Below are 12,912 nucleotides of genomic sequence, written 5' to 3' on the forward strand. Positions count from 1 at the left end.
GCCGATTCCGAAGGCACATTTCTCCGAGTTAAGCTTCATATTGTATTTTCTCAAAATTCTAAATATTTCCTGCAAATGAACTAAATGGTCCTCTATGCACAGGGACTTAACCAACATATCATCAATATAGACTTCCATTGTTTTACCTATTTGTTCTTCGAATATTTTGTTAACTAGGTGTTGGTATGTTGCTCCTGCATTTTTAGTCCTAAGGGCATTACGTTGTAACAATAGGTTCCAATTTAGTAATAAATGAAGTCTTTTCCTGGTCCTACCAGGAGTAGGCATCGAGAAAAGTTAGGATCTCGTGGCCGGTCTTGGCATCGATCATACGATTGATATTGGGCAGTGGGAAAGAATCTTTTGGACATGCTTTGTTCAAGTCCTTATAGTCTACACACATTCTAAGTTTGTTTCCTTTTTAGGAACTATGACTATATTGGCTAACCATTCGGTGTACTTTACCTCCCGAATAGACCCTATTTTAAGAAGTTTGATTACCTCGTCCTTTATGAACGCATGTTTTACCTCGGACTAGGGCCTCCTTTTTGCTTCACCGGTTTGAACCTGGGGTCGGTGCTTAGCCGGTATATGTTATTTCCGGTAGAATTCCTATCATATCTAAATGGGACCAAGCAAAACAATCCATATTATCAATAAGAAGAATGAGTTTTTTCCTAAGTTCGGGGGTTAATCTCGTTCCTAGGTATACCTTTTTCTCGGGCATGTATTCGATCAGTATGACCTGCTCCAGCTCCTTGATAGTTGATTTGGTGGCATCGGTTTCTTCGGGAACGACGAAGGTTTGAGGAGTAGGTAAATCCTCATCTTCGTCTTCGATTACCTGTTGCTCCGACTCCATCGAGGCTGGAGGCGGTGATTGCTATTTGGCTATCTGCTTACCTTTGGTGCTCGACTTCTCTGAGGTTGAAGGCTCTGGTATCGGCACCACTTCCTCGATTGCAATATCTCTTTCGCAGCATGTTGCTCTTCGTAGACTGTTTTCACTCCTTCCTCTGTTGGGAATTTCATCATCCGGTGAAGAATTGAAGGCAATGCCCTCATGTTGTGTATCCATGGTCTCCCGAGGAGTAGGTTATACATCATGTCACATTAAATGACATGGAATCTAGTGTCTTGTATGGTCCCGGCTACGTTTACTGGCAAGATAATCTCTCCCTTTGTTGTTTCGCTTGCCATGTTGAAGCCATTCAGGACCCGGAATGTAGGTACAATCTGATCTTGTAGGCCGAGTTGTTCCACGACCCTCGATCAGATTATGTTTGCTGAGCTACTTGGATCCACTAAAATACGTTTAACTTGAATTTTATTTAAAAGGATAGAGATTACTAGGGCATCATTGTAAGGCTGAGATATGCCTTCTGCCTCCTCGTCATAGAATGATAAGACGTCCTCGGGCACATAGCTCCGAGTTCGTTTCTCTCTGGTGATTGATACTTTGGTACGCTTGAATACAGGTTGTTGAGGGGCATTGACTCTGCCAATAATCATGTGGATTACATATTGTGGTTCTTCTTGCTCATTTTTCCTTACGTCTCTCTCCCTAAAGTGATTCTTAGCCCGATCACTTAGGAATTCTCGAAGGTGTCCCTCGTTGAACAAACGAGCCACTTCTTCCCTTAGTGCCTGCAATCTTCTATTCTATGACCATGTGTGCCATGATACTTGCACATCAAGTTCGGGTTTCTTTGAGAAGGATCGGTTTGTATAGGCCTGGGCCACTTGGTGTCTTTGATTCTCCCAATAGCAGAGACAATCCCCGATGCATCTATGCTAAAGTTGTACTCTGATAATCGAGGAGCTTCGACGGGGTCGGTATGCTTATCAAACCCGCTCTTACTCATGAGTCCCTGAGAACTTTGGCCTCGATGGTTTCTCCGATCATTTCGAGGAGTGTTACAACCCGAGTTATTGCTTTTTTGATCGACGTACGGCTGATACCATTCCTTGTTTGATCTCAATTCTAGGTCTGTGTCCCTCGGGGGCTTGGCTGTGAATTTGTTAGGATGAACTGAACCCGAGGGGGCTCCCAGCTGGTCGTCCTCGACCCTGATTTTTGATTGGTAACGATTGTGCATATCTGACCATGTCACAGCTGGATACTCGATCAAGTTCTGCTTTAATTGTCGAGATGCAATCGAGCTCATTTCATTCAAACCCTGCATAAAAGCTTGTACTGCCCAGTCATCCGAGACTGGTGGTAACTCCATTCGGTCCATCTGGAACCTAGACACGAATCCCCTCAACATCTCGTTGTTCCTCTATTTTATCTTGAAGATATCCAATTTTCTTGTGGACACCTTTATGGCCCCGGCGTGTGCTTTTACAAAGGCGTTTTCCAACATAGCAAACGAATCAATAGAGTTAGGAGCTAAGTTGTGATACCAAATCATAGCTCCTTTCGATAGTATTTCCCCAAACTTTTTCAACAAAACTGACTCGACTTCATCGCCATTCAAGTCATTTATTTTGATCCCACAAGTGTATGAAATAATATGCTCGTTAGGGTCGATTGTCCCGTTATATTTGGGTATATTGGGCATGCGAAACTTCTTGGGAATGGGCATCGGAGCCGCACTCGGGGGGTATGATTTTTGTATAAAAGTTTTGGCATCTAAACCTTTCAAGACCGGAGGTGCCCCGGTATTTGATCAATACGGGAGTTGTAAGTCTCCACCTTTTTGTCATTTTCTTCAATCTTCTTTTCTCTGGACTCGATCCTCTTGATGAGCTCTTCGAGAATCCTCGTAATGGTGGGGTCAGTCCCCGAGTCATTTATGTTCGACCTCTCCGGTGCTGGTTCAGCATGTTGAGTATTTTCACGTTCAGCTACGCTCGGAGTTTTATTCTGACTTTGAAGTTGAGCGATGGCGATCTGCTGAGTTTGCTACATCTCGAATATCACTTGGAGGCTGATTCCCCATCTCCCATTCCTCGTGCTCCTTGGCCACCAGATCGGGCTTCCCTACGCTCATTCTCTACGGGGTCTGTGCCTAAATACGCGTTTAGAGCATTATGTGAACTGACATCAACTGGCTCCATATTTGGTACTTTCTCAAGGTTTATTGGTGGTGCTCCGACCCATATACTATTGCTTTCTCCAAGACCTTCATTGTCATTGTTGCGCCCCTTTTTCCTCGCGGAGTCCGGGTTTCGACATTCATGGGGGAACAACTCGTTTCCTTTTGGGAATTAGGTATTTGAAGAGTCGCCACCTAATAGATTATGGTGTGTTAGGACACCTAGAGCGATTAACTCATGTAACTAGTTTGCATCACCAAAGATTAGGGTAAGGGCTCGAAATAACCTTGAGGGGAAGGTGTTAGGCACCTCTCGCGGTCCACAACGGTGGGTCCCGGCCAAACTTAAACTATGTGAATTAGTCAATTATCAAGTAAGCAAGCATTTGCAAATAAAGTAGTTTTCCCCATCTAAATGCATATATGATCAAGGAAGTTTAGATAATAAAGGTAAAAGAGGTTTGGATAGCTTACACGTGTATATGTAAAGAAAGGGGAATTTTAGATAATGTAAACACATATAGGAATTGGGAAAGGGAAGTCCTAAGTTGATTAGCCTACAGGATCAATCTGTGCAATGCCCGGTAATCCTCCTCAACTAGAGGGGCTACACGTGACATTAGCGTGCAGGTCATCATATCTTTTTACTACCCATCACCCCACCTTTAATGGTTATATAAGCGAGTTTGATTAATGACCCCTAAGTGTGTTGTTACCCGTCCCTTCCTTATGGTCCTAGAGGAACTTAGGACCTCTAAATCCGGGTAGTTCTAGACAAACCTAAGGTATTTAAAAGATAAAAAATCTAGGCGACAAACAAATAACATGTAGGACAAACAAATAGAAAAAAATAGTTAACAGGCTCATAGTCCGCATGTATATAGGCAAATAAACAGCACGTCTAAAACACAAATTCAGATAATTTCTAGAAAGAATCTTAGGACAAGGTATCTAGGTGAACATTAATACACAGATCTTGCAACGGTATTTCATAACTCAATGGCAGGGTCTAAATCCGTTTACTTACTGGTTTTAAATATGTGAGAATTAAACAGTTTATACACAATCGAAATGCAGTTTCTAGTTTTATATAAGGACATTCATCACCTAAGGCTCGCCAAGGCGTGAGGACTATACAAGAACTGTTTGAATAGTTGAGATCTTTTAACCTATGAGCATACTGATCTAGGTGATACATATTATAACAGGTGTTTTATATCAATTTGTATTTAGAGACATGACGTCTACGTATGGGATTGTTTAAACCTTTAGTAGACAGTGAATGGAATAAACACGATTCAAACAGATATAAATAGAGTTCCTAGAAACATGGTATCTAATGTATATAAGAGATGACTATTTTGTTAGGGTAGGATTATTAACCTAATAGCAAGATCTCTAAGTGAAAGTACTTATGCAAGATCAAAACGGGAATAGCGATATATGGCATGTAGTATGCTGAAGCCATAAACGTGAAGGTCCTAAAATCAGGTTATCTAATGCACAAGATCATCATGGTTTAAATGCAAATGAACACATCCATCATAGAACATGGATTCTAATACAGATTTGCAGAATATAAAGCCTATAGCATGTTTTCTACCCAGTTTTACCCACAGTACCATACAACTACCCTCGCATTTCATAGTTACCCCAATATCTTTTTACAAATAATTATTACATACCAAGATTGAATAAATTACATAAATACGATATAGATTCAACTATATGGAGCCTGATGTAGGCCCAAAGCAAACCTGGGTACCAGGACTTCAGTAGTCTCAAATGCCAAGGGTTTCATAGCCCATTTCATGTCCAGGTGTGTCAGAGTTCCCTAAGGACCTCAAGGATCCCGGGCAGTGCTCACACCCAGACTTTTCACAATAAGGGATTGAGTAAGTGTAGTGTGGAGTAGCCACCCCCAGTGTGCCAGAGTTCCAAAAGATCTCAAGAGAATCCAAGGCAGTACACAAACTAGAGGGGCAGAACCTAGGGACTTAAGAGTAGAGTGAGAGTGCTTGACATAGTTTTGAAAAGTTTTTGACAAGAAAACAGTACTGAAATGATTCTATACGTAAAGAGGTTTTCTGAAGAATAAGAACTAATTGAGTAGTAAAGTAGTTTGAAAACAATGTGAACACTTTTGGAAAAAAAATCAGCAATCAGTCTAATTGGTTATAGGACAAACAGGTTTAGCATCACTCAACAACAAATTTCACCCAGGGGTTGTGAGAACTGGGGACACATAGAGCATATAACAACAGGATGCATAGAGATTTTCAAAGGTATTATAGGATTAATAAGTTAGTTATCAAATATGTGGTAGAGACGTAGAGCAAGGATCACAGAACAGCCATGTTGAAAACATATTAACACTGGACAAGCTAAGCACACAACCAGAGTTACTTTGGGATACTAGACAACTTAGCAAAGCAGATTAAGCAAGAACGTAAGTAAACAGTTTAGGCAAGCATCATAAGTACTCCTAGTTTAAACATGCTGACATACTTAACAAGCAGATTGAAACATGTTGGATAAAGAGTAGGCGAAATTGGACATATTATTCACATGTTTAACAGAACCAAATTCAGACATGCTAGTTGAAACAATAATAAGGCAATGTAATTTAGACATGCTGGTTACATATTGAGTAATATGATAGTAAACAAGAAATAAGATTGGAACTCATAATCAATGAACTAAAACAACAATGAAACACATAGAGGTTTTAGACTTCAAAATTGAATTAGGACATACCAGTTAGGAGAGAAAAACACAGAGTATAGAGCAGATGTTGTACAATAGCTAGCCTTGGCTTACAACCGGCTAGCTCAGTGAAGATTGCAAGTAACAGAGAAGAACAGAGAGATTTTAGGTGAAAGTGTATTTTTTTAACCAATGTTCGTGTGTTAGAAGTGAAAATAGAGGAGAGTATATATAGTAGTTAAGAGCAAAAGAATAAGGTAAAGGAGATCAATCATTCAGCAATTAAGGAAGCTACAGAATCAATTACACATAAATTAGTGTAGTTTTCCCTTAATTAAGGGTAATTACCCAACGGTAAAAAGCAAAACACATTTAAGGAAAGAAAATCAGGTGAGAAATTAGGGGTAAATTGATAGAAGTTCAATTAAAGAAATAATTAGTGAAGAATTAGTAAATATCACAGTTAATCGAATAAGGTAAGAAAACTAAATAAGGTCGCAAATAAAGAAAATAATCAAGAATCAACACATAGTTTTTTAACAGAGCCAATCAGTGAATCAAAAATTGAAAACAATACTGATCTAAGGGAGAAAATATAAGTCTTCCACAAATAGACAAATAGGCTAAAACACAATTTCATAAACACACAGAAATCAGTCGAGAAGTCGAACCAGAAACCCTATAGAGATGAACTAGGGTGAAAAATTACAAGTCATTAAACAAAATAATGTAGCAAGTAATACATGCAGGCTTAGAGTCAAAGCAAACTATAAGAAACTTAGGGCTTTAGCGTAAATCAACTAGGATATAGGCAATCTCAACATGAATCAATCAGTAACACTTAAGAACAACGATTAAACACTCGAAAATCAGAAAAGCTTTGAGAAGGTGAGTTCAGTGAACCCTAGTTTTAGGGAAAATGGAGAATCAATTGAAAAACCATAAAACTTTCGTGAAGACATGTAAAATAGGTTCGATTCATCTCAGATATGGACAGATCCGAGAAGGTCAAAGGCTTTAAATTAGGGTTTTCAGAAAGGCAACACAGACGAGCATAGACTTAGGAATCCATGGAAAAAATGAGAAAGATCTTACTCAAGGTCGAGCAAAATGGCCTGAAATAGGCAAGAAAATCCCAAGGTGTAAACAAACCGCTTATGTCCATTGAGAATCTCCTCAAGGATCCAAGAAATGGAGATACCATAGCAAGTAGGAGGCTAATATAGGCTTGAGAAGACAGAGAAACATCGAAGAACGGAGGGCTAAGCCGGTGATGGCGCATGAAGACTAGGGTTTAGGTAGAGAGCGTTTGAGAGAGAATGGAACAGGTGATGGCGGGGTATGGTGGGAAAATGATTAGGGTTAGGGGGTCTTTTGGTTTAATTATGGTAGGGGAGTCCTGGACCGTTGATCAAGAATGATCAATGGCCAGGATTGGCCAAGGGGTTTGGGTCGGGCATGTAGGGAATTGGGCCTAAGGCTTGGGCTAATTTTATAAGGGGTATTGGGCTGGTAGATTTTAGGCTAAAAATTAAAACATAAGAGACTATTTGTTAATTACCCCAAATAATTGATTAAAAAATAATTTGTAAAATAATTATTAATTATAAAAATGAATTTCATGCATAGAAATATTTTAAAAACAGTTATTTAGTATTTTAAAATACAAAGGACTAATTTCTGGTAAAATAATGCAAAAATAGTTTGACTCAATAGGACCATAATAGTAAGATTAAATCAAGACATGTTCTAAATTCATTTGTGATGCAATTTTACAATTATTTATTAAAGGTAAAATACTAAGCAAATTAATTTAACAAATGTAGAAATTGTGAAAAAAATACCAACTGATGCTAATGCATGATTTTGAAGATATATATGCATTTTAAAACCATTATAGGGAAAAATTGGGTATCAATAGCTGCCCCTCTTTACCCGGGAAGGATGAAAGAGTTTTCGGATAAAGAAATGATGGCCAATTTTGACCGAATGAGATGTTTTTAAAAATATAGGCCGAACCCTGGTCTTTGACTGCCTACATATCCATGGTTTCACAGGAATCAGGCCTGTGTAGTTCCAGATTCATCGGCGGAATATACCGATGAAGTCATTACAAGAATGGACACAAGATTTCGGGATGGATGCAAGAGTGGTTATGGTGAACTGTCAAGTTTGAGATAGTTGAAGGAACTGGAGCGAGGTCGCTCCTACTGGGATAGCGGTTGCTTACTGGTCACCTGCAGATAAATAGATGCTACAAACATGTATTTGCGCAGAAATTTAAACATGATGTTGATTCCCTTTGGACCATGAAAGTTGTCTTTGGATGGTTGAGGATGATGTCCTTAGACCGTGACGTCCTGGGCCATGAATTGTTTAGTGAAGTTTTGTGGGCCATGAAATGGTGTTCTCGTGCCATGAAGATGGTGCCTCCGAACCATGACGCCTTTTAATAATGATATGCAAATTTGAGAGATCCTCAGGCCATGGCATGATATCATCTGGCTATGAGGATGATGCCTTTAGACTATGATGCCTTTGGACAGATTGGCAATATTTCAGCCCATGAGATGCAATAATATGATGCTAAGTGAACAAGACAAGGCTTAGTCTTGTGAGGTTGAGGGCAGAGCTTAGCCCAAAAGAGGAGCAAATAGATAGTGCCAGAATAGAGCAACATTTATGCAAGGAGGGACAATGCTTAGTCCCACGCAAATAGAAGGCAGTGCTTAACCTTATGCAAATATGGAGGTAGAGCTTAGTCTCATGCAAGATTCGGGACAGGGCTTAGTCCCATGCAAATGGAAGGCAGTGCTTAGCCTTATGCAAATATGGAGGTAGGGCTTAGCCTTATGCAAGATGGAGGCAGAGTTTAGTCTCATGCATGATGCGGGATAGGGCTTAGTCCCATACAAATGTAAGGCAGTGCTTAGCCTTATGCAAATATGGAGGCAAGGTTTAGCCTCATGCAAGATGCGGGATAGGGTTTAGTCTCATGCAAAGAGAAGGCAGTGCTTAGCCTTATGCAAATATGGAGGCATGGCTTAGCCTCATGCAAATATGGAGACAGGGTTTAGTCTCATGCAGGATGTGGGACAGGGCTTGGTCCCAAGAAAATATAAGGCAGTGCTTAGCCTTATACAAATATGGAGGCAGGGCTTAGCCTCATGCAAGATGCGAGACAGGGCTTAGTCCCATGCAAAGAGAAGGCAGTGCTTAGCCTTATGCAAATATAGAGGCAGGGCCTAGCCTCATGCAAATATGTAAACAGAGTTCAGTCTCATATAGGATGCAGGATAGGGCTTGGTCCCATGCAACTGTAAGCCAATGCTTAGCCTTATGCAAATATGGAGGTAGGGCTTAGCCTCATGCAAGATGCGAGATGGGGCTTAGTCCCATGCAAAGAGAAGGCAGTGCTTAGCCTTATGCAAATATGGAGGCATGGCTTAGCCTCATGCAAATATGGAGGCATGGCTTAGCCTCATGCAAGATGCGGGACATGGCTTAGTCCCATGCAAATAGAAGGTAGCAAAGTAGATTGTTTCTTAGCTGGGGCTACATTCACTGTCTGGTGGCCCGATTGATAGTGATTTTGCTTCGTGTATCTACTTGCGAATGCTATTGCTACGTCATATGTGCCTGCGTTCAAAGAAAAAGTGTAAGTTTTGCGAGGAGGAGGTTGGTTCGTGCCTTTGTCCACTAACCTTACTTTGCTCCATTCTAGAGGCCTTGTTTGAGTTTCCTTGGTAACACCTAACTGTTACAGAAATAGAGTTTTCGAAAATATGCAATTATTGATAAAAATAGAGTTATTTTAGAAACATATTGAAACATCAAGTAATTTTAGATGAACTAGTGTTTGTAACACATTTCAGAGACATTGCAGCTTTCTCGTGTTAGAATTTTGAGGGTCCTCCTCAAAATTCTGCCCCAGTTTGGTGGATGATCCTTCGTCCGTTTGCAAGTAACGAAACTTGTCGATCCTTCTTCAGAATTTTGAGAATCCTTCTCAAAATTCTGCCCCAGTTTCTTAACCAATTTATGATTTCTGGCATGCAATGGCGTTGGCTGGACTTGCTCCGGAATTTTGAGGGCCCTCCTCAAAATTCTGCCCCAGTTTCTGATCTTGGGGGAAATGAAAATTTTATTATGATATGACCGAACCCACAGGGCTGCCTACACATCCCCTCTTAAATGGGAATCAGGTCAAGCGTAGTTCAATTACATCATGTGAATGTGAAACATCTAAGCATAATATCTTTTGACTGCGTCTGAATTGATTGGTTTTGGCCAAATTTATCCATCTATTTCGGCAAGTGTGAGTGCTCCTCCTCTTAGCACCCTGTGAACCATGTAAGGACCTTGCCAGTTGGGAGAGAATTTCCCTTTGGCTTCATCTTGATGTGGGAAGATCTTCTTCAGCACCAACTGTCCTGGTGCAAATTGCCTTGGTTTGACTCTTTTGTTGAAAGCTCTAGACATTCTATTCTGATAAAGATGACCGTGACATACTGCGTTCATTCTCTTTCCATCTATAAGGGCCAATTGTTCATAGCAGCTCATTATCCATTCTGCATCGCTGAGTTTGGCTTCTTGTATGATCCTTAAAGAAGGAACCTCTACCTCGGCTGGGATGACAGCTTCAGTACCATAAACCAGCATGTAGGGAGTTGCCCCGGTTGACATACGAACTATAGTGCGGTATCCCAACAAAGCAAAGGGAAGCTTCTCGTGCCATTTCTTGTGGTTTTATACCATCTTCCTTAGTATCTTCTTGATACTTTTGTTGGCGGCTTCTACGACTCTATTCATTTGAGGTCTATAGGCTATGGAATTCTTGTGCTTGGATTTGAAAGCCTCACACATGGCTTTCACCACATCACTGTTGAGATTGGCGGCATTATTAGTGACAATAGACTCGGGAACTTTGAATCGACAAACAATATAATCTTTAACAAAGTCCGAGACGACTTTCTTGGTTACAGCTTTGTAGGATGCAACCTCTACTCATTTTGTGAAATAGTTAATGGCTACTATAATAAACCTATGCCCGTTTGAAGTGATGGGCTCGATATGACCGATGACATCCATCCCCCAAGCGGCGAATGGCCAAGGTGATCTTGTTTCATTAAGCTCATTCGGCAACACTTTTATCATATCGGCATGCACTTGACATTTGTAGCATTTGCAGACATACTAGACGCAATCTGTCTCCATAGTCATCCAAAAGTAACCACCCCTAAGTATCTTCTTGGCCAGGACAAAACCATTAATATGCGGGCCACAGGTCCCAGCATGTATCTCCTTAAGTAGCTTAGAACCCACTTTTGCGTCGACACATCTTAGCAATCCCAAATCAGGAGTTCTTCTATACAAGTTTCCTCTGCTATAGAAAAAGTGATTGGACAATCTCCGAAGTGTGCATTTCTGAGTGTGGTTTGCATGCTCCGTATATTCTCCTTTTGCCAAATACTCTTTGATGTCATGGAACCAAGGTTTTCCATCTGCTTCTTCTTCAACATGGGCACAATACATCGGCTGATTATGAATTCTCACTGGGATGGGATCAATGAAATTCTTGTCTGGATGCTGTATCATGGATGACAAAGTGGCTAATGCATCGGCAAACTCATTCTGAATTTTGGGCACATGCCGAAACTCTATCTTCGTGAACCTTTTTCTCAATTCTTGTACATGGTGCAGATATGGCAATATCTTGGAATTCTTGGTGGCCCACTCTCCTTGTACCTGGTGCACAAGCAAATTTGAATCACCGATTACCAGTAGCTCCTGAATATTCATGTCGATTGCCATGTTGAACCTTAGTATGCAGACTTCATATTCTGCCATATTGTTGGTGTAGGGAAATCTGAGTTTAGCAGATACCGGATAATGTTGACCTATTTCTGATACCAAAACTACTTCAATACCCACTCCTTTGAAATTTGTAGCTCCATCAAAGAACATCCTCCAGCCATCGTATACTTTAGTAATGTCTTCTCCTACGAATGATACGTCTTCATCAGGAAAATATGTTTTTAAGGGTTCGTATTCTCCTCCCATTGGATTTTCAGCAAGGTGGTCTGCCAATGTTTGTCCTTTGAATGCCTTTTGAGTTACATAGACGATATTGAACTCACTTAACAGTATCTGCCACTTGGCTAACTTCCTAGTCGGTATGGGTTTTTGAAATATGTACTTCAAAGGGCCCATCCTGGATATGAGGTATGTGGTATAGGCACAAAAGTAATGCCTCAATTTCTGGGCCGTCTAGGTCAAAGCGCAACAGGTGTGTTTCTGCAGAGAGTATCGTGCTTCATAAGGTGTGAATTTCTTACTTAGGTAGTATATGACTTGCTCCTTTCTTCCTATCTTGTCATATTGTCCCAGAACACATCTGAAGGCTCCATCCAACATAGATAGATAGAGTAGCAAAGGTCGTCCTAGCTCTGGCGGGACCAAGACTGGTAGTGTAGACAAGTACTCCTTGATTTTGTTGAAAACTTCCTGACAATCCTCGGTCCAGCTTGTCTCGACATCTTTCCTCAGCATCTTGAAGATGGGTTCACATATGACTGTGGATTGTGCTATGAAGCGACTGATATAGTTGAGACGTCCTAGGAAGCTCATCACGTCCTTTTTTCTCCTAGGCGGCGGTAACTCCTGAATAGCCTTTACTTTAGACAGGTCCAGCTCGATCCTTTGACGACTGACAATGAATCCCAGTAACTTTCCTGCAGGAACCCCGAATGCACACTTTGCGGGGTTCAGTTTCAAGTTGTACCTTCTTAATCTATCAAAGAACTTTCTCAAGTCCTCTATGTGATCCGCGGCCCTCTTGGATTTGATAATGACGTCGTCCACATACACCTCTATTTCTTTGTGCATCATATCATGGAAGATGGTTGTCATGGCCCTCATGTAAGTAGCCCCAACATTCTTTAGACCAAATGGCATCATCTTGTAATAGTATACCTCCCACGATATAATAAAAGTTGTTTTCTATGCATCTTCTTCATCCATCCAGATCTGGTGATAACCCGTGAAGCAATCTACAAAGGATTGGAGTTCATGATTGATTCAATTGTCGATCAGGATGTGTATATTTGGCAGTGGAAAGTCGTCCTTAGGACTTGCTCTATTTAAGTCTCGATAGTCAACGCAT

The sequence above is a fragment of the Nicotiana tabacum genome, chromosome 3 (genome assembly GCF_000715075.1).
Source record: "Nicotiana tabacum cultivar K326 chromosome 3, ASM71507v2, whole genome shotgun sequence".
NCBI classification, from domain to species: domain Eukaryota; kingdom Viridiplantae; phylum Streptophyta; class Magnoliopsida; order Solanales; family Solanaceae; genus Nicotiana; species Nicotiana tabacum.